This window comes from Ixodes scapularis, unplaced genomic scaffold, assembly GCF_016920785.2.
Source record: "Ixodes scapularis isolate PalLabHiFi unplaced genomic scaffold, ASM1692078v2 PGA_scaffold2__306_contigs__length_199485367, whole genome shotgun sequence".
Taxonomy (NCBI): Eukaryota; Metazoa; Arthropoda; class Arachnida; order Ixodida; family Ixodidae; genus Ixodes; species Ixodes scapularis.
Genome location: NW_024609857.1, coordinates 84,104,957 through 84,125,082, shown reverse-complemented (window position 1 = coordinate 84,125,082; position 20,126 = coordinate 84,104,957). Strand labels below are relative to the sequence as shown.

Genomic DNA, 20,126 nt, shown 5'->3' with positions numbered 1-20,126 from the left:
ACCGTAGTCTAGGAATTTGTACTTCATCTTTTTCTGCTTAATTGAACACGAGTCTTGCGTCAACGTTCGGCAGAGACTTGTGTTCAGCCAATGAGAACACTAGTTCTAGCCGAAGGCTGACACAGCACTCGTGTGTCATCTGTAACCCGCGGGGGCTTCCTGGAGGGGACCTGTAAACTCCGGCACCTCAGCCTCGTTATCTTGGAGGGGTCGCCCTTAGCTAGTGCGTCATGGCGATCCAGTATAGGAATACGAATCGTTGGCCCTTATTTAATTCGTTTGGCCGGTGAGAAAATAAATGGATATTATGCGCCGATATCCATGGGAGCTCAGTGGACAAAGATGTGGATGACCTTTCGACACAGAAACTACTACAGAACCACTTGGGCGAGCGGCTTGTTTTTTTGTTTTCGTTTCTTTTGGACAATACAGATGCTCTGCAGCATCAAGGCAAAATACCAGGTGCTCCGACGAGGTCTTGATGCCGCTTTACAGTAGAAATACATCTATAGTTACTGTCGACAACGTAACAAAATATCAAAAACGCTCTGATAAAATCACATTTTCTACACTAACCATTACCGATGACCGTCGATTGCCGTTCCGGTGATTGGATTTCCGAGTGTAGGTCGGGGCAGCTAGTATGCATTGAGAATCGTCTTGAGCGTAGTGTTACTCGGGAATCTTTTATTAGAGGCGCCATCAAAGTCATCTTGGTCGCGATTTTTTCTTTATGTAAAACGTTATAGGCTAAGATTGATCTTATATCTACAAAAGGCAACGGTGTTCAATGCTAAATTGAATCACTTATATTTCCTTTAAAAGAGGTGATTTGTAGGGAAAAACAGCATGATTTGACTTTGATTGGAATAAATAAGTCAGACGAGACCGTCGATGATGTACAATATGTACGAACTAGGGGGGACAAATTTATTTTGTAAAAAAAATGTATTAACTGCATGTTAATGTATAGTTGCATTCTGAAAGGTGATACTCGTATTGAAGCAATAGAGAGTTCCCCTATCACGTTCTTAAGTGTTGAATTTTTAGTGTATCGAGTTTGTTGAGGCTCGTAACATTGGAAAATAGAAGTGCTGCTTTAGCATAATAAGAAAAATGTATGGTTTCTGCTGCACTGTTTGTGACATATTAGAATTTTGTTCCGTTATTTGTTTGAGGAAAGCGTTGTAACTGTATTATTCAGGGAAAAACATATTATGATATTAAAGGGGACTAAGACTTAGACTTTTGTTCAGGATATTTATCTCGATAGCAAAATGTAATCTTTAAGACGCTTCTTAAACTTGTGAGACCAAAATTCTGCGAAATTAAATGATTTCTCTGAAAAATTATAACACAGAGACACCGAGAACAGCATGTTGTTGTTGGCATATTCTGCAACTTGCAACGTGAGCAATGTAGTTTCTGTCAGTGTGTCTGAATGTATGATTTCTTTTGGTTTGTTTTTGTTTAACGAAAACTTTTATAGAAACTTTTACAACGAAAACATACTGTTCACAACTTAACAGTCTAAGCGAAATAGCTCAGACGAACTACGACCAAATTCGAGGAGAGCTCGCCGCGGAAACTAATATTAACATCAGTCACAGCCGGGGCTGGAGTGTTTAGAACATGGGGTGTTAGTCTAGAAACGAAGACGTGTAGAACAATATGCGTCACATATCAATGGGTCACAAGACCACGGAATATCATGCACCACACTTTAGAAGTGGAAGCGCACCAAAGGAAATATTTCAGTAGCCGCCACCGAAACCCCCAAGCGCCGAATCAATTGCAGAATAACATCATCTCTGGGTCGAGTATGAGATAACTAGACTGAATTATAATTGAAATCTTAGACTAAAGCTCGCACACAGAAGCACCGCTATTAATTTGACAGGCGTCTTATTTTATAGCAACATGTACCAAAGTCGTTTTTTGAAAACCCAGCACGCCTTTACCCATACGTTTTCGAGCGTTATTCGGGTGTTAAAAAATCGGTGCAAATAAATTAATGAACTGACTGAAGTTATATTTTTCGCAAAGGTGTCTTTTGGTGGTGAATTTATCATACTCAAACATGTTGAGTGTAGGTTTAAAAAAAGTTAATAAAAAAAAAATGTTTTTGAACATGGAGGTAGACGGCAAAAACCGTTTGATTAAGCAGATACGAGTTTGTGGAGTAACATCTGCGAGTAGCAGTGTCGACTAGGCGTTTTTTGCTGTATAGTTTACTGTGCTTAAAACCACGTTTTTTTCGGGGGCGCTTTAGTTTAATTTCTTAAAACATACACACAGAACAGATGAGCATGATAAATGCGCTATCTAAAGACATCTTTGTGAAAAGTTTCAACGCACTCCTTTCATTGTTTCTTTTATATACGACATTTTTTAACTTTCGAATACATCGTTTGAGAACATCCTGTAGAAGGCCTGCGCAGTTCTTAAGACTGACTTAGGAGCTGGTTTTGCCGAGTCTTGCTTGTTTCCTTTGAGGTGCTCTCTGAACTCCTGGAAATTATCAATTCCTTAAGGCTCTTGGCGTTCAGTTGGCGAGTTCGATGTTAAAAAAGAAAGGCGCCCTTTTTGGGCTCAAAAAGATAAAATAAAAATTTGGAATTTTTTTTTATTCAAACATGCTAACGGTCTTTGCAATGGCATTATCACGTCTTGCTATTGACATTTAAGATAGGTGGCTCAGACCGCTTTGTGTGTCTGCCTTTCGCTGAATGCGTGGATCGCCAACAAAATAATTTGTATGCGCTTTATAGTAACGCTGTATTGATGCCTGCGAGCACTGAAAATTATTGTCCCACGATGTGCCTCCTGTGGAAAAGAGGTAGGCTAATAATCGTAACCCCCCACGCCGCTCAGTCCTGTCTATGATACCAACAAGCTCATTTTATTATAATATTCCTATGGATCACGTTTTCACATTCGAAGGACCCCACGAGATATCGCAATGCAATACAATCGGTGTAAAAAAAAAAAAAAAGACTTTCCAAAACTACCAACTCGTGAAGTGTATCTGCAAATCAATCATTTGCGAAATTAGTTTTTGTCACCTTTTAAAATGCAAACACGGCTACGTATTTATAGGTCGTAAACCAAGATTCAGCTCTCATGTGTCAGGACACGTCCTTATGTTTACTGCCGAAAGAGACATCCCTTTTCTTCTTCGAGGTTACCAAAAAATAAAGTTCGTAGACTGATACAAGTGTGCGGGTGCAGGCCCTCCCCCCCCCCCCTCCCTTATTGGATAAACCATTACTCTACTTTCACGCCCATAAAAAAAAGTAAAAAAAAAAAGATGAGCAGAGCACAACTTTTTTATCCCAAAGAAGCGGTCGCTGCTTTCATTTCTTTATTGTTGGAGGGAAAAGGGGGGAGAAAGGGGGGTTATTTTAACCACCAAAAGGCTGTTGTAAAAAAAGAAGAAAACATATGTGGTGAAATGTGGTCTTGCAGAGAATCAAATTAAATGAAATAATGTTGTGTTTGTAGCTGTCCTCCTCTAGTAAAATGCACAGAAGATCCCAAGTCGTGTTTGCGCTGTGTCTTGAAGGGTATGCACACAAGACAGCTCAAGCTCTAAGTGGTTTGCGTGTTGTATGTTAATTTATTTCTTTCGTCGTGTGTCCCTCAGTTTTTGTGTATTAGATTATTAGATGATAAGTTCGTAACTTTTTTTAAGTGGTTCCAAATTCAAACTATACAAGACTTGCAGCCGACGTCTAACAATATGGTGCGACACCTGGACATTTTGCCCCTAGCGTTAGGGGCAGCTGTCAGCTGTTTTCAATTAGCTTGTCTGAATACAAATATTAATCTTTTGCAACGTCTCTTCGAACAATGAAATATATATATTTTCCTTTATTTCACACTAAAATTGTTACAATGCGCTAAAAAAACAATGACCTTTTCGGTATTATTTGTCATGATCTTCTTTTCTGGCCTGTGTGTCATGAAGGTGCGTGAGCAGGCGGCCAGTATGTGCGAGTGTTCTGACTGTCTGAATGAAACAAAAAGGAACACTAGCAAGGACATACACAACATACAGCAGACGTAAGTAAATGCAATAGAGGATAGTTTTGCTATAAAAAATGAAAGCCGTTTACAACTCCCTATAACGCCGAATTAGAGCGCAGCTCTTGAGGAGGAGGAGAGAAGGGTACTGAGGGTCACGTGTTCTCGGGGGGGGGAGGTCATGTGACTGGGGGGAGGGGTCACGTGACCTCGGGGGGGGGGGGGGGGGTCACGTGACCTTGGGAATCACGTGACCTCGGGGGGTCACGTGACCTTGGGGGGGGTCACATGACCTCGGGGGGGTCACGTAACCTCACGATGACGCCGACGGCGACGCCGACACCGCTCAAGCCGGAAACGGGCGCCTAAGAGCTGCGCTCTAGAAATGGAAAATCGTTTTGTGTTCCTGGGCTGGTACGACAAACAGAGTTGAAACTCCCGCAATCTTATTCCAAAGGCGTATTTTCCGCATGTCGGAAACTTCATGACTGGCCACTGCACGTAAGAGCCGGATAAATGATTTCTTCAGTAAGAATGCCACACAGTAACGAAGCAATTGGCGCAAACCGAAAGCGGTGACCACTTCTCCACTTTCCGCACATCCAGCTATTTTCTTCATGCCCTGCCTCCGAAACTGCCAGGCAGGCGATGGGGACCGCGGCCTTGACAACGCCTACGCATCATGGTGACGGCTTTCGGAACGACAACTTCGCCAACATCCATTCATCGATGTTCGGGCCGCAATCAACGATCCACATAGCAACTGACCGTGCCGAAGAGACCTCGGCTGGCGGGATGCCCCAGGTCCTCGTCCACCATTACCACTAAAGCATGTCGGGCCATGCATATTGTTGCGCAGTTTCCGCCATTTCGTTTTACAGAGCTCGTAAAACAGGAAACGTACGACGGACGATGACGCGCACAGAGCCCTGGGGGGAGTGGTGCGCATATTCATTGCGCCGCAAACATCGTCGACCAGACGAGGAGGGTTCCTCCTGTGGGGAGGACAGAGGTGGACCCCATCGGGGCGCGCTGTGCATGCTAGCGGGCTGTCCGGCGCGGTGACGGGAATCATCGGAACGGACTGACGTCCTGGGAAGCCTGAAAGCTCCCCGCCCGTCGTTATGAGGGAAGCAGCCCAAGGTTGCGGGACCTCGCCCCGCGTCGCCGCGTGTCCGTAAATTAACGCCGCTCTGGTTCCCTTGCAGCGCCTTGGGTTTAGCTTTCGGATCGGTCGGCTGACGGTAGAGCTCGCTTGTTCGTTTAATGGAGAAATGGTGTTGAATGCAGGATTTTGGTTTAAACCTCTACACCGAGGTTTAGATTTTGGTCGTAATTAATGATCGGTGTTTATCGTGGGAAACTATTAAGGGCTACTAAGCTCAATTGGGTCTTCCATATGGCACCTACCGGAATGTGGAGCAAGACTACGTGCCCGCTGAATGGTATTTCACCAACGCCAGATGGCCAATTCAACTAGAATTTTCTCCCATTCATATGCGCTGTGAGTGCAGTACGAATGATTTTAGGCCGATATATGTATGAACAAGCTTTGAGGGGTATTAAATCCTTTCTTTATTATCGGTAAGTGCGAGATACAATGTAACCGGATGTATGAAGGTAAATTCGAATCTGACGCCACACTTCTTAAGGTGGCGTATGCCAAAATCTGAATGACGTAATTTCTGATAGGAGGCTCCTAACGCAAAGAAATATTGATGCATGAAGGGCTCACGTCGTAACATGTCCCCATCTTTGTAAGCTATTTATAATGCTCGACACCACTTTGTGACCTTTGACAAATATTTTGCAATCAACGTTACCTCTAATTATAATTTTTAAGAAAATCTCGTACTGATCGCAGTAATGCTATCGATAATCATGTGCATAGATTGTCCCAGAAAAGAATCTACCTCAGCCCTTATATGTCATTAAAGTTACTTCCCCACGAAACGTTACTGCTATCTATGCTCGAATATGCGGCAGAAATCTGGGACCATGACCAACCTCGAAGCTCCAAAAATAGCGTACATTTCAAATACTGTAACATCGCACCGCTTGCGTCTTTTTAACGAAAAGTAAATTATTTTTGCCTCTTCCGTTCTTACGTCGAAGAGTATACTTTTCATTTGTTTGCAAACAAATTTATTAATCAGACACGGACTAAAGGACACAACGCCTAGGCCTCTATACCCCTTTTCGCGCATTGATCCCCATTTAAAGTTAGCTTGTCTCATTGTAAAACAGGAACTTGGATGAAATGCTTCAGTCCAATAATCTCATTCAAGCGGAACCACCTCGCAGCTTCTTCATTAATGCAAAATGTATTTATTTATTTAGAGGAGTATCGAAGAATTATTTTGGCAACATAACACCGAACCAATTTGTTTGTAACAAAACTTCAGACATTGTTTTAATTATTTCTGTGACGCCATCTGGGACTTGGGGGTGCTGAAATAAATAAAAAAATAAATACAATTCAATCATGCAAAGCGCGGGGTGTTTTGCTACTTGATCCCATTCATACCACAACACACACCGTGACGTGAAGTTTTATCAGTAATGTAGGACTTCGTAATCACTAACGAGTCGAGCACGTTAAGAAAGCCTTTCGGGGGTCCTACACAAGACTCGCTGTCTAGTGTGTCATGCACTGACTGCTCGTGCATGCTCAAAGGTTAGTTGGCTTCCGAACACGAAGGAACGGGGAAGGATCGGGCTAATGTTGGTAACACTGAAAGATTTTCCTATAATTTTGAAGCTTTCAGTGACTAGAAAGGCTACGTGTGCAAATTGTGACGGCCAGATATCATACAGCAGTAGCAAATTTGCTTCATCACGAGGGCAGATTGCTATATTTTGAGACGAAGTATATTACTGGAATATTACAAAAACTTGAAATTAATCGAAGTCTGCACATTGCGCACATGGGAGAAGGATTTATAGATTTTCGCGAATAGATGGCCGGTCTTAGTCATTTGTCTCATCACATATAACATGTGTTCGGAGTAGCTAATTAGAGCTTATTTAGAAGGAAAAAAAAAAGAAGAAATGTTGTTGATGGCATGAAACGAAATCACGGGTGTTTGCGTGCCAACAGCAACGGGGGTCCTTTGAAATGCCGGGGCAAAGATCAGAGAAGAAGCAAGCCCACCCGCGGGAGTCTTTTGATACATCTGCCATAATGTCAGTCGGGCGTGCGGCGAATCAGCACGCTATCCTCTCTACGTGCGTTTTATTTGGTACGGGCTGGTTCTCCGGTTCTGCGAGCCTGTCTGCGGTCCGGAGGCATTTCAATCGTCCCTGTGTCAGGTGTGGAATTGAAATATCACCTTGACGGAAACTCGGCCGGCAATAGCTTACCGAAATGGCAATCTTTGGGCCGGTGCTATGTCCCGGCAATAAGGCAGCAAATTTAAACCCAAACATTTTTTTATGAGTGATTCTAGTGAACTATGTCAACGACAAACATTAAGCCAGTTATTTCAAGAAAGATCGCAATAATAGTTTGCGTATTTACGATTCAGCGAGGCCATGCGATGTGTATTGGGGCTTACATCTTGTTTCTCTGACATGCTAAACTTCGCCCTGCTTACGCCACCTTTAGTGTGTAGCTGAAACCCTAACTCAAGTACGAATGTCGTATGCATCATATTTTTTTTTCATTATTGAGCCGTTTTTATATATGCACGTGTTTTAAGAGTAATTAGGAGTTCAATTCACTTGGTTGCATTCAACACACATAAAATACACTGATACGCATGCTGGAACATAGCCTCCTTTATACTGATAATGCCTGCCCAATGGTTGGCTTCACCATGCTTCGTCGTCGTCGCGCCTGCTTCGCATGTTTGCTGCTAGAGGCGCCAAAACCCCATATAAAAATGCAGACGACTCTTCTTCGCTGCCCGTTGCTAGACCACTGTGATGCCGTCTGTAAATTGAATTCATTCGTAACCCAGGCTACATACCAGGCGCAGGGCACCGTCAAGATAGATTTTATATATAAATAAGTCTTATACCTTTCTTTTAGCTTTCACGTCTTGGTTTTGTCTGTATGCTGAAATGTTACCAAACCTCTGGTGCTTGTCATATCGACAACAGAAATAGTCAATGCCAATTAAAAAGGAGACAGACAGGCTGACGGACTTTCACGACTTTGAAGCAGCGACCACTTTAGAGTTACTATTGCTACTGGAGCACAGCCGCAAAACATACTGCCCGCGGACTACATGCGGCAGTCATGCGATTTTTCTCAGGACCGCGAACGCGTCCCCGCTGACCGAAAGCCTGCGCACCCGTCGGCAACACACGGACCGGGGGTCTTGATATACAATTCCAATTTGTTTTTTTAAGTGCACAGCCCCTTGATGGTTTTGACCGGTCTCTTGTGGTCCGCACTGTTTTTCACGTATGCAGTTCTAGAGTTTTTTAACGGCTTCGTAGATTGTGGCTTGTTGGTGAAGATCTTCTTGAAGTCATGCTTGTCAGTCACCGATGAAGAGTAGTTTGTGAAAATTGGTCTGAAATATCTAGTACACAGAAGTTGCAGAAAATCTTTGTGATGGTTGACATCTCTCTCTACCTTTGCGTATTTCAGAGCGCCATGCTGTATAAAGCCTGGTTCAGACAGTTGCGTTTGACTGCGTTTGACTGCGTTTGATTGCGTTGCGGCTACGAGAAACCAGGACATCCCTGCTGCTTATATCGCGTGCCAAGATGATTCCTTGAATTGGATTCCACGCTTCATACGAAGCACAGATGTGTCGGTGACTCGCTTTGGGTTCTCGACACAACGCAGTCAAACGCACTCAAACGCAACGAACCGGCCTTAAGAGTATCCACCGCAGTATCACCAGATGCATGCTAAGGCTTTTTCATTTTCACCATATTTCGTTTTTTTTTTGTTTTTTTTTTGTAAAATCTTTACAAAGTTTTTTAGCGCATGCAACACCCTCACTAGCTTTACTGATGGATAGTATAGTCCTCTCCTGTCCTGGTGCCTGAGGAGGGAATTACCAGGAGCCATAGAAGCCTGTTTAATGACCACTAGGAAGTGCAACTCGCGAGTCCGAGTGGTACATTGGCACACACCAGTAAGGTATCATGCGACTTAGAATGCAGCACAAAGAGTTGGGGCTAAGTACAAGGTGCTGATGTGCCCATGATCAATAAATGGAATGAAATGACCGCGCCTGTACGTGTGGCGTCGCGGTGCGCGTGCCACGAGCAGCAAACGGCTTCGTGCTATTGAGCTATGCCGGCAATTGCTAAGCGCTCTATCTGCGGGTCGAACGACGACCGAAAAAAGTTACTCGCGTCACAAACAAATTATGTGATCAAGTGACCGATTTGATCATGCAAGGTCACGTTACCGCGTAACTTAACATAGAAAACTTACGTTATCACGTAGCTTAACGGATAACGTAGCTTACGCTAGCTACAGTGAACTGTAGCAGCAGGCAGCGGACAAGCGTCGTCTGCATTTCTGTATGGGGTTTTGGCGCCCCTAGTAGCAAATCTGTGAAGTAAGCGCGACGACGACAAAGAAACCATTGGGCAGGCATTTTCAGTATAAAGGAGGCTATTGCTGGAATAAACGTTTCTTTATTTACTGCTCGATTCTTGACAATTTGTAAATCTGCTAGGCGATAATGACAGGCAAAGACCACTAATGTCTGCAGGTAGTGTTCTGCTCTACTGCAAAGTGGAATATGTCCATCAATCTTATATCTCTTCCTTTAATATTGGCTAAAACCACGTAACGTCGAATAGGCTTTTCGGCTAGATAAGCGTTGTCGAAGAAACGTTTTAATACAATGCAGTTTTGTACACGTTACTCGTGTACAAAACAATCAATTAATCGATTTCAATTACAATTCCTCTTGGTTAAAATGGTTCAACTAAACTACTTGATTACTTAAGAAGAAAAGAAATTGGCCGTTACTGCTCTGGCTAAATAATTCGGTAGCTACAAGTATGTGCTCTTTAAGAAAGAATCTATTATGTGAGTTTAATAGGTTTTATAGCAAACAATTAGAAACTGAACTACTTAACACAAGAAACGAATAAAGCTGACCATGTTGAAAATACCTGAGACTGGGGTAGAAAAACATAAAAGTCGAAGAAACAGAACGGGACAGGACGACTTTTATGTTTTTCTACCCCAGTCTCAGGTATTTTCAACATGGTTAACATCCACCAGCTCGCCTGCACCCTTACTATTGTATCTCGAATAAAGCTGACAGGCCTTTTACATATTGGGAGGTTTTGAGAATACCTTATCAATAACAAAAAGAAACTCTAATGCAGACATGAAACGCAAACGTCATCTTTAATTGTAATAATGCTGAGGAGAAGTTGAAATAATAAAAATCGAAAGGGATCATTTTCACGTTTCTTCCTGAACAGGAACTAAATCTTAAAGGTAGAACTTCCACAAAACGGTTCATACCATTAGAAGCCACTTTCGCGGTCAGTACGTCTAGTATGAGGAAGTTTTTTTTTTCTTTTTTTCAATGAATGAGGCTGGGAGGATGTTTTCCTATCTAAGCGAAGCTCGTGCTCTTTCCTGTTTCCGCGCATTAGCTGAGTCAACAGCCGAGTCAAGCAGTCATCCCGGACGCGGCGGAAGGCGAAGACGATATTGGCGCACTCGATGTCAGCGGCCCTTCTCAACCTCGCCAAGTTCCGCACTTGTCGCGCCAAACGATTACGTTCCATTTTACCCTAAGGTGAACCACAGCGTATGCAACGAGCCATCCCAGCGAATCGAAGGGTTCAAACGTATCACCTGACTACGCGACAGGCGTTACTCCAGGATTTTGAATCTAGGCGGGATTGGTCGACTTAGCTTGGGGTTGTGCTACGAGTGTTCTTGTCACGTGGCGCTCACGGAAGATGGGAATGCCTTCGATGTCTCGTAGCGTCCTCTGCGGTCCATCCTAAATGTGAAATGGAGTAAAGTGACAGAGGACTGTGCCGTAGGCGCAGTCTCCTCTTCCGGTCACCTATTTTGCACGAGTCTCGTGATACGGTCGCGGCTAGTTTGTTTGTCACCTAAGATGACCGCTTTGGAAAGCCTCGCATAGCCTTCGTTGCAAATTTAGGACGCGATTGAGAGTCACTTGATGCATGCAATTTATTTTTCAATCCTTATCTTTGATGCTTACACTTTGCATAGTACCAACTGCCAGCCCTCGGGTTGAGTTCTATCCCTTAGCACCCTAAATACACAGAAGAAAAATAAAATAAAATAGGACACCTTTGCAGTTTGTGTTCATTTCGATCCTTGGACATCACTACGCTTCAATAAAGCAATAAATGCGCTTGTTTCTGCCCGTTTGTCTTTATTTCAACGTGTAACATCAATGCGCCTTTTACGGAGCTCATAAATAAATGCTCCAGCGGCAAATATGCGCTTGGCGCTGAAGAGAGGCGGGTGCTGCAGTGGCCACTCGAAGCTGATTCGTGTGTGTACATCATTCCAATTACTTAGTTTAATTTATTTGAACAAAAGGGGTAATTTTTTTGTCAGAAAAGTAACGGGCGTTGCCGACAGCTACTAAAGAAGTCACTTTTCGAAGGATGAAAAGAACAGGCATTGTTTTAGTACCCCCTTTCCTCGCCCCCTACCCTCATCCCCCATCCCCCCCCCCCCAAAAAAAAAGAAAAGAAAAAAAGGAAGAATAAAAGTAAATAAACAACGACACCACTCTTGAACGCGTCGCCGTAAGAACGAGTCCGCTTTTAGGTGTTGGCGAAATAATACAGCCATCAATACGTGCTCAGTTTTGACACTATAAAACAGAGCAAAAAGTGAGACGCAACAGAGAACAAGGCGTTTTTATTCCTGTTTATCGGCGTAAACCTCAATATCAATGAGAACCAGCTAGTTCTCCTTGCCGTCTTTAATCAATATTTGCGTATGTTAAAATGATCTTCTGAAGTCTGGTTTTCTATATGTTCCTGGCACTAAGGTGTATTTAAAACCAATAAAAGAAAACGGAAACCTCACCAGAGCTTACAATTTTTTTTTTAAGGGCGAAGTGAAGAAGTTGCACGCGCTTGAGATTAGTTAAATCAATTTAATCGGGAGTTCTTAGTGATTTTTGTTTTATTTTTCTTATTTAGTCAAGATGACACTAATAATTGCCATGTAAAGAAAAACAGATGAATATACAAAAATAATTTAATTCCTCGTAGCTGCGGACATCAAGAAATACCTGTTTGTAACGAGCATTAAGTGTTGGGTATACAGAAAACGTTTTGTCCTGTGCTTCGTAAACCAGCCCCGTCATATGCTTTAGTTGCTTTTTCCAAATCTGTAGCTTTTATACAAGACTTAATATAAAGTACGCATATAAATAAGCCACAGTCATCAAATGAAATAAGCCTCTGAAAGGCAATCTTTTTGGCGGCGCAGCGATTTTTATGCAGCGGCGTGTTTTAAATGTTTCAAGTTGTTAGTTTCGTTCAGTAATTGTTACATTGATGTCTGTCGGTAGATATAAATATGCTCGCCCTTCAGACCGAGCTTTTCTACCTTCGATAACACTTTAGCGTCTTGTGAGCTCGAGCTTGCACGCATAGGCAAAGCACATAAAAAGGCAACGAATCACGCTGGAGTTCTTGCATTCGAAAGGGACATCCCGCGCTCCTTTTTCATCCTTGGGTCTGCTATGGGATCCTCTGTTGTGACACTTTCTATTAAATCAAACACTGAGTATTAAGATGAGTAATAAATACTTGCACGCACTTCATGGCGTAATCGGCACCATCTTGCCCCGTGAACCAAACCTTTCCTTGGGCGTTCCAAACACTCATGCGGGCAAACATGCTGGCAACAGGTTTTGTCAATCTTCAAGTGGCTACCTCTGCGCCATTATTTAGGCTCATGACGGCTGCTTAAGGTAGATTTATTTATTTATGATAAATTCTATTTGGTTAGAAAGAACTCACGTCCTCGTTTGGGTTCGAAATGTAAGGTCATGACTAAAAACAATTCCACGTTCTTTGTCATGAACTATGGCGGTCGCCGAGAAGCTGCACATTGTTGCACACAGCTACAGTACCGTTTTATAATTGGCGAACTTAGGTCCCGCTAAATTTAGCGGACGGTGTTCATATGACATTTTCACGTCACGTCACGTTACGCCGTGACATGACTTGATACTGGACGCTACGTAGCACCTTGACGTTACATGACACTAATTTCCCGCGAAATTTGACAAGATAACGTTTCCGCTAACTTTAGCGGAAAATAATGTCTCCGTTAATTGCAGTGAAGATAAGTTCCCGGTAAATTTAGCGGATACTTTTTCCCAGTCAATTCGGCAGTCAGTGACGTACGTACATACACGAGATGCGTTGTGAAACCTCGCTAATAACGACTATGACAACAAACAGGTACGTGTGAATAAAAAAGGTGTTATGTCAAATAACTCATGCAGCGATTGACTAACGACGAACTATTAAGCAATGCGCAAGCAGCCTTGTTTTAATGCTACAAGAGGTGCACAGAAATGAAAATTGCCTCTTCGTACAACATGAGCATGTTGAAAACGGGACATTTGACATTGGACATTCGGCACTGGAGGTTAACATATTGGGTTAAAAGATTCGGATAAACGTAACACTTTCTTTTGTCATAACACTCAGTCTATTTTTATTATTTGAGCTTTCAAGTTAAAGAGCACCCTAATTCAACAGATCAAGGTGCTGTGTGATATACCTTTTGAAAGTGTAAATGCATAATATCTTTTCCACTTACCTATGCAGAGACTGAGTTGTACCTTTCTCATGCAGACCACGTACTACCTAATTTACGACCTGTTTTTTTTTTAGAAAATCCTATGTGTCAAGTTTTCTCAACTACTAGGTGATCTCAATGGAGGCTCTCAATCCACACGGACCATATCAAATTTTTGTTTTAACTTATAAACGAGCATTTCTGACACAGTGTATTATACGCTTCTGTATTGGTTCTTACAATAGGGACGTTTCTTTCACATATCACAATGGCCAATTGTCGTTCTCTTTGCAACAGCGCTAATCTATCGATTCAGTAACGTGCTAGAAAAACGGCACACATCGATATCCTTTATTGCTTAATCTTCAACACCTGTGAGGACGAAGGAGACAGCTGTTCTAGCAGAGATTGGCAAGCTCTCGTTGTTGATGTTGAAGTCTTAGTAAACGTTTCACTGAAACTAATTCGCAACTGAAGTAAAATGTACAAGACTATATTCTTAATAGCTCGTAACTTGTCTGTATTACGTATAAACTGACTACACGCTTAGCAGGACACAAATTGTTTAACCAAGCCGTTTAGGTCACGTAAGGAGGCTAATATTTAACAAAAGAATGTACCATTATGAATAAAATGCCAGGGCGCCAACGAGCTGGTTGTGTTATGTCTGTACCCATTATTTTCATTTTCAATACCTATAATAACGGCTTTCGTGTATCTTAAGAATAAATTTTCGAGATTTTTTTTTTTTTTCGGAGGTTCACAAAGTTTACAAGAAGAAAAATAAGAATATGTGCTGCAAGGGCGGAAGTATGTAAATGCTTTTAGCATGCTGTCGTATGAAAATAAATAAACATGACACGGAGGTAGCCTATAGTTAGTTTTTTTTTTGCATATTAATAAACTACCTCAAAACACCCACCTAAAAAAAAAAAAAACAACGTCGCCACGCAAATGGAAAGAATTACAACTCACGAAAAACCCAAAAGAAGGAGCCATGAGAGGAATAAAGGGCATATTAGCAACGACGTTTTTCAAGATTAACAACGTGTAATGCATCTCTCGTTGCTTTGTACAATCAGATAGTTTTTGGTATAGCACTCGACATAACGTTCAAGTACACACAATGCCCACTAGTCGTCTAAGACGAGAGTCGTACAATTTTGTTGAGTAATATGAACTATTCTACAATCGCACAATTATTTTGTACCCTTTGCCCAAGGAACGCAGGACTTTATTTCGCGCCTGAATTTAGTTTTGGAAGTCCGAGCATATTGCGCATTGCTCAATAGATGGCGCGGAGTGCTTGAAAGGATTGCAAACCCACTGGGACTGCCTCGCCATCTGGCGTTAGAACCGGCAACCCGAAATAGTGAATCCCCTTTCTCTTCTTTTCTTTCTCTCCCGTCTCTCTCTCTCGAAGTTCCCCTCCGTCCTCCCTGGTCTGTTTCTGAAATCTCTTTCTCCTCGTGTTCGGTGGCGGCTTCCATCTTCGCAAAGACGCATAGTGGCGGAGCATAGGGTTCTTTGCAGAAGGCTAAGAATCGCCGCTTGCTTAGTGTTTTGGAAATGCCTCACACAAGCCGTCGCCCCAGTAGCAATTCTGAGTACCGTAATTTTCAACAGATAAAGCGCATTTTTTTACAATCTTTTTGTTGCGTTGTTGCGTTTTCTAAAACGGTGCACATATATGCGTATGTGCTTAAAACGAAATGCTGTCTGCCTTGTATATAGCAAATTTGCTTTCTCAAAGAAAGCGTGGAAATGCCGACTAGGTGAAGAATAATTAATTTCTACAATAAATCCAAAACTAGGAAGCATGCTAAGATTACAAAGCACAAATACGGCTCTGCTAATGCAGTTTCCAAGGACAAAATTGTACTAGGAACCAGTTTCTCCAGACGAATAGAAAAAGAAATATGCTGCTCTCCAAAATATTATCACCAGCTTCTTGGGGACTGGAGTAATCTTTCGTAGTAGTGCGTGTTCATAAACATATTCTTCTGTGGCCAGTTGGTTGGACGCTTAAGCGTAGAAAGCTTGGCTAAGGAGGTTTACTTGACAGGTCTACGAGTGCCATTTCTGGTTGGTGCCCAAGGTGAGATCAGGCCTTGAGAAGCGCTCACAATTTTTGTTTCCAATAATGTTTGGTTGGCTTTTTTTAGTTTTAATTTATAATTGGTAAATTAGTCAGCACATCTGAAAAAAGAAGAGAGCCACTCATGATAGAAAATATCGTTGTTCCTTCTTAAAGTTTGCGTTGAAAGCGTTTGGATAATACAGAAATGTTTTCACGCTATTTAAACCTGAAACATATCTTAAAAAATTTGACGCTTACGTCAAATCTGTGTAACATTGTCTTTAAGCTAGCGGGAAAAAATTATACGGATTTTGTTAACTTCTTAAGTGGTCGCTAAATTTACTCCATATTATATTGGTCGGATTCTTGCCATAAAGCAGATTCTGCGTTGCGCGGCATACCTTCATTTATGTGCGTTCGCAACTGTGAAGATGCTGCCTGATGTCACGTATGCAATAACGCTGATTGTAATCCGGCAACTGCACGGTCTGCACCGCTTCCTAATGGCTTTCATTTGGTTGAATGAGCCGTGAAACAAAAAACAATTGCATGATAAAGATATTGCGTATAAAATTTATAACCAATCCTTCGCTGTAAAAATCAAAAGAAAAGAAATTAAAATACATTTTGTCATTTGTTTCCTCGTCGAAAACATATGAACGACCAAGTCGGGTTGAATTCATCGCATTGAACTTGTATCGCATTCAAATGAACACTAATACCAACGTTACTAAACCACTCGGTTGGGAAACTTCCATAGAGACTGCTCTGAAAAAGTGTCCCCGATCCGTCCTCGAGCACCGAGCTAATGGCGAACACAACGCCACTATTTCTGCCGCAGCGGCCACTCCAGGAACTGCGCGTGACTTCTATTTTGGCGTAAGGACCAAGGAGTTGGTAAGGACAGATACAGTGGTAGAGGGTACAGGGGCGCCACACCGGTCTGCCCGGCGGACGCGCCGCGTGTTACTACCGAAGTTAAAATGCACCTAGGTCGGGACGCGCTACCTGAAAGGACCGCTGAGGCAGGGTTGTATAAAAACAATATTAATTGTGCCGCAAAACCTTGCAAACTAAAGATTTTAAAAACATCACGCGCCCTTGGTTTTGTACTAAACTCCAATAAATTTCATACAAAAAGAGTCTTTTCCGTTTGTTTTTACGCAAAAACATGCTTTCCAAAAGCTCAAGGTGACCACAGTACAGGCAAATGATAAAGAGTGGCGCTGTTGTCGTATTTAGCTCGGTCTCGGTGGACGCCAGCGGCCCAGGTTTCGACGGAGAGTTTCCCAACTGAGTGTTTTAGTAACGTTGACTAATACCTAAGAAAATGGGCGTTTATTAAGGCCCAATTGCCCTCGGAAAACTAGCCAAGCGAATAATCGGCGTCGTCGAAGATGTTCCGACGGGTCTCCTTGTTGGATCGGCTGTGGCTTTTTGTAGCATTTCTGCAGTCACGCGGTTTCCTCGACGCAAAATAGCCCTAATTTATTCGCTTTTTTCGGAGAACCTATTTGAACAAACTGCAAATCCAAACGTTTTTCACAGCCTGAAGCGAATTCAGGTGAGGGGAGTGTGAAGCAGACCAATACCTCCTAGATATATTAAAACTTACACTACGGCCGGAATTTCGACGGTAGTGCTCAAGTTTCGGCGTCACCTCAGAAAAGGCCGATGCGGGGCACACATCGGACAGGAATGCGGGGTTAGCGCTCGGCTCGGACTCGTGCTTTGAATTGATTGGACACGAGACACGGCCGAACGCTCACGCATCACTCATATCCAATCTGCGGTCCGCGTTGGCCCCTTTTAGGTGACGTCAGAAATTAAGCTCTACGGCTTTGAGATCCAAGATATGTTCAGCATACACGTAGCAAACTGGGCTAGGTGAACATGATTTACGCTGCAATGCGATAGTCCAAACTCATCAGAAAATTCAACATACAGAATTTTAACCGCCTTCATTTTTTACCTCCGTTTCGACGATTCTTGTGCACCCTGTTGTTTTTGAAACTACTAATTTATGCGGTACTACTTAAATGAAAGGACCTTTTATATGTTCCATTATATATATATATATATATATATATATATATATATATATATATATATATATCAATACTAAAATTCGAATTGATGCGAATTCAATATTGTGTTTTAGAAAAAAAAAGTATTTTTCTGTTTCCTTATATTTTTGTTTTGTTGGCTCTATCGGGTAGTAGTACATTCTGCTTCATATCTGCTCATACGAGGTGTGATTAAAAAGTTAACAGACTGATTTTACAGTGTAGACAGAGAGGGCAGCACAGTGGTGCACGCGCAGCAGTCGAGGGCAGGGACCTTCCTGCGTCATTATGCCAAAGAACATCGCTCCGTCAACATTTGGAACTGCGCTACTCGAACTTGTTTGACAACATGCACGACCATAATGGAGATCTCTCTATAGACTGCAAACCAAAGCGAGAGCGAACATTAATTTTACTTCTGACTTGGCAAATCTAAAAGAGAGACCTCGGAAATTATTTAAAGGCCGTAGTCAAAAAGCTGTGAGGTGTGCGAGGTGTTTTGAGTGGTACTTGCGCTTCAAGAGTAGCAGAATGTTACTGAAGTCAAGGAGAGGTCGGATAAGGTCCCCATAAGGTCGTCTTCCAGCGGTGTTCGGCCGTTCCTAAAGCGGGAGTGCCACTTAAAACGCGTTGCTAAATTCACTGGTTTTTGACACGAGGCAGCATAATCATTTCAAAGGTTGCTGTTTTGTAGTTACCAAGTTTGACGCAGAATTGATGTGTGCTCGCTCTGGTTTGCAGTCAATGGTGAAATCGCCCTTTGCGGGAGCACGTGGTCGCAAAAACTCGTGTATCGCAGCTCCTAATGTTCAATGAGCGACGCCCTTTGGTATTACGTGACATGTAGGTCCATTTCCTTCGACTGCTGTGCGAGCATCCCTGTGCTGCCCTTTTTTTATGCTACAAATCAGTCTGAACTTTTTGATGACACCTAGTACTCTGTTTAAGAATATTTCTGCTTCATAGCATAGAGGGCTATGGTATTTAAGCAAATAGAAACATTCTCTTTACTTAGTAGGCCGTGTTATAAAGTAATTTTGAGGTATGATATATATGGCTTACCTAAAAAGAGTGTTTCAAGACGGTTAAGTTTTACAGGGACTTTGAAGACATGTTTAGCTAACAAAATAAATAATCTCGAGAAATCCTTCGCTGTTTTGTGTTATAAATAATTATTATTTTATATATTTATAATTATTTATAACTATTTATTTTATAAATATTCATCTGAATTCGTCTGGGAGAAGTGATGAACACTGCGAAGGTAGGAAATATGAAAATGTTGATTTTGAGATGATATGTAAGTTCACATACATTCGTTTACTGAACTCAAATTTACACGACGGAGTAGTCACGTATAGTACTTGAGTTTTACGTTTCATTTTTTAGCTGAACCTGATGCTCAATTAAAATCCTATTCTTGATTGAGCGATGTGCTCTTCTGCAAGCATTAATTGCCTTTCATCAAAACGTGCTTACTTTGTAAAAAAAAAACAAAAAAACAAAAAAAAACAACGCTTTCGAATTTACTTAAAGGTTTGGTGCGCTGCTTAGGAACCCGGATGCGGGATTCGGTTGTCACAAAACATTGCTATTTTCAGCTCTAACAATGCAGAAAATTAGCCCTGCGGGGTATTACACTCTATACAGGTTGTTTCGTAAAATACAGCCTGCATAATAATCTGCTTACTTAAAACAGTATACCCAGTGTCGGTGGATCTTTAGCCTAGAACGGTATCACTGCCCTGTTATTGCCATGTCTCTTGTAGATAGAAATGGTTAGTTGTACACTGAATCTAGGAAAGAAGTAGACATACGGTCATCGTTTCAGCCATTATGCACTTTATTGTAGCTAATGGAGTACACCTCGATTAGAAATTATACATTGAGCTCACAATTATTTACGTGACAAATGGGCGCAATTTTGAAGAAGTTCTTTTATATATTTGTTTTCAACCAGGTAGGGCCAAAATATATGCTTGTTGCTTAAACGTGAATAAAAAAAAAACACATAGAACGAAGACAGGACTTTTGTCCTGTGTTTATTCTACATATCGCTTTTCTTCGATTGCTGTAGCCTACCTGCGCGCTCAGATTCGCGAGCTTAAACGTTTCTCTTTATTATTTGTCGAACAGATGCTTGATATATGCTTGCTTTGTGTACCTACAGACATGCATCAGTAGGCGCGTTTTTCTAACGTTC

General features: G+C 42.1%; 1 protein-coding gene across 4 annotated transcripts in view; it reads left to right on the top strand.

Moving 5' to 3' along the window:
* Positions 1–20,126, top strand: part of LOC8028301 (four and a half LIM domains protein 2) — a 350,510-nt gene that overhangs the window by 236,858 nt on the left and 93,526 nt on the right. The window lies entirely within an intron of this gene.